Below are 2,934 nucleotides of genomic sequence, written 5' to 3' on the forward strand. Positions count from 1 at the left end.
TTTTAAGAAAGATATATAAATTGTGCACTTTTACTCTTGTGGTGATTTCTCCGTGTAACGAGCAATCAGTCGACAACTCTCACACCAGTTGGCATAAGGTGTCGGGCATCAAGACTCCCCTACGGACTTATGCTCGGAGTCCTCATCACAAGCCCACTTGATCTTTGACAATAGGTAGCCCTTTTCGATGTTCCTGACTAAATTCATTTTTATTGATGTTTTTTTTTTTTTTTGGATTAGATAAGTATGATTCATCAGGGTCCAAGGTTGCTACCATACTCTCAACATAATGTCGAGCCTAGACCTTAGAAGAGTCGGCCAGTGTGTAGTGTAATTCCAAAGTATTAATTAGCTTACAACTTCCTAAGAGAGACTTAATAAAAAGAACTTAAATTTTTATTACTTCCCACTAGTCATTGGGCTTTTAGATTTTATATACCTTGTGTGTTTATCATTCTCGCATAAATGTATATAAATTAGGTTTTTTTTTTTTAACAAAACTTTTTTTTAATAATTTTTTTTATTATGAAAATAAAAAATGAAAATAAACACATTTTATTAAAAAAAATATTTTTATTTTTTATTTTTTTTCTTTTTTAAAAAAATGATATTTATTATTATTATTATTATTTTTTATTTTTTATTTTTTATTTTTTTTATTTTTTTATTTTTTTATTTTTTTATTTTTTTATTATTTTTTTGACGAAAATCAAGATGAATACCCCCAAACCTAAACCTAACATTGTCCTCAATGTTAAGAAATAATCTAAGAGAATTGGGTTGCCTCCCAACAAGCGCTAAGTTTATTGTCTTCAGCCAGACATAGTGAGATAGTTTTTGCATCTCCTTCTATGAGGTCATCTATTTTGTCTATCATAAAACACTCAATTTCCCTTGCGGGTTGGTCGGCCGCATTGAACACATTTAATTTTACCTTCATATTCCCAAATGATATGTTCATTACCCCTGTTCTACAATTGATGCACGCATTGGCTGTTGCTAAAAAGGGCCGCCCAAGGATCACGGGGATTTGTATATTAGGATTGGGCTTATGTTCCATATCAAGGACAATGAAATCTACTGGAAAATAGAATTTATCTACCTTGACAAGAACATATTCAATTATCCCACGTGGTGTTTTTACAGATCGATCAGCCAATTGAAGGGATACCGAGGTTGGTTTTAACTCACCTAAACCAAGTTTCTCATAAACTGAATAAGGTAAAAGGTTGACACTTGCCCCTAGATCTAAGAGTGCTCGATCAATGAAATTATTTCCTAAGACACAGGAGATGGTGGGAGCACCAGGATTTTTGAATTTTGGAGGGGTGTTGTGTTGGAGAATAGAACTCACTTGCTCAGTTAGGAAGACCTTTTTAGGCACATGTGTCCTAGATTTTCGCTTTTGTGTACAAAGGTCTTTGAGAAATTTGGCATACGAGGGAACTTGTCTGATGGCATCAAGGAGTGGGAGGTTGATTTTAACTTGTTTGAAGACCTCCATCATCTCTTCTAATGAAGTTCCCTTTTTGCCAAATGGAGAGGGTGAAGTAAGAGCTTCAGGATATGGGGCCTTTGGGATATGAGTTTTGGCAGAAGGTGGACTAGGTGAAGAAGAAGAAGAAGGTTTTTCATTTGACACATTTCTATCCTCTTCTTCATCTTCCTTATTGTTGTCCTCCCCAATCTTATTGTCTACTACACGTCCACTCCTTAGGGTAGTCAAAGCATTGGCTTGTTCATGATGAATTGCATTTAGTTGATTTTCTTGAGCCATGTATTGTCCCCTAGGATTACTTAGTGGTTGGCTTGGAAGCTTTCCTTCCTCTCGCTTGTTTAGTGCATTAGCTAGTTGACCCATTTGGGATTCTAGCTTGGCGATTGATTGCGTATGAGAGTGCACTAATTGTGTAATGGTTTCCAAACCTTGAAGGGCGTTCAACACTTTCTCCTCAAAGGCTGTGTTTCTTTGGGGTGGAGGAAGAATGTGTTGAAATTGAGTTGAGGGACGGTAGGGATGAATATTTTGTTGGGTTTGAAAATTCTGAGAATTTTGAAAATTTTGGGAATAGGGTTGGGCTGTGTTCGAAGCTTGCTGCTTCCAAGAAAAGTTTGGATGATTTCGCCATCCCGGGTTATATGTATTGGAAAATGGGTCATTACCCGGTCTGGGCTGTGTTTGAGCAGCATTGATGTGTTCTTGCACGAGTTCGGGATATTGGGGTGCTGAGGGGCACTCATGAATAGGGTGGGATGGGCTAGAATAAATAGTACACACTTGTGCTTGGAAAGAGTTCATGTAATGCCCACCTATCATCAGTTGGTCAATCTTATGGGACAATGCATCTACCTTGCTAGACAGGTCCATAGAATGACTTATTTCACAAATTGTCCCTTTTCTTTGAGAACTCGGGGGTGCTTGACGAGAACATGAAGCATGGTGGAGGGAGTTTTCATTTAGATTTTCAAATAATTTCCATGCTTCATGCTCATTTTGAAGCATGAATGTCCCCCCACATGCGGCATCAATCATCTGACGGTTTCGTTCAGTCAATCCGTCATAAAAACATTGCACTAGTTGCCACTTAGGTATTTGATGATGAGGGCATTTACGGATTAGGTCCCTAAATCTCTCCCAAGTTTCATGAAATTCTTCTCCCTCAGTTTGGGAGAAGCTTGTAATGGCACGTCTAAACTGGTTCGTTCTTCCTATGGGAAAGTATTTTTTAAGAAATTTTTGTTGCATTTGATCCCAAGAACGAATTGAGTTAGCTTCTAAAGAATTCATGTTGCCCAGATAGACAACCCAAGAGGGGGGGTGAATTGGGTTTTTAAAATAATTTGCAACTAAAATATTTGTGGAAGACTAATTAAGACTTTAGCAAGATGATTAGTTAGTTGCTATGTGCTGTGAGTGAGATGAGAGTAAGAGAA

General features: G+C 37.3%; 1 non-coding gene across 1 annotated transcript; it reads left to right on the forward strand.

Annotated features, from left to right (window-relative positions):
- The first annotated feature begins 2,591 nt into the window (after positions 1-2,591).
- On the forward strand, positions 2,592-2,697 carry LOC149750905 (small nucleolar RNA R71). Its single transcript, XR_016399049.1, has one exon. It is a non-coding gene; the product is annotated as a small nucleolar RNA R71 (small nucleolar RNA).
- Positions 2,698-2,934: the final 237 nt, after the last annotated feature.

Source organism: Phoenix dactylifera, chromosome 18 (genome assembly GCF_051530095.1).
Source record: "Phoenix dactylifera cultivar Ajwa chromosome 18, Ajwa_hap1_PhDact_Kaust_v1.1, whole genome shotgun sequence".
Classification (NCBI taxonomy): Eukaryota; Viridiplantae; Streptophyta; class Magnoliopsida; order Arecales; family Arecaceae; genus Phoenix; species Phoenix dactylifera.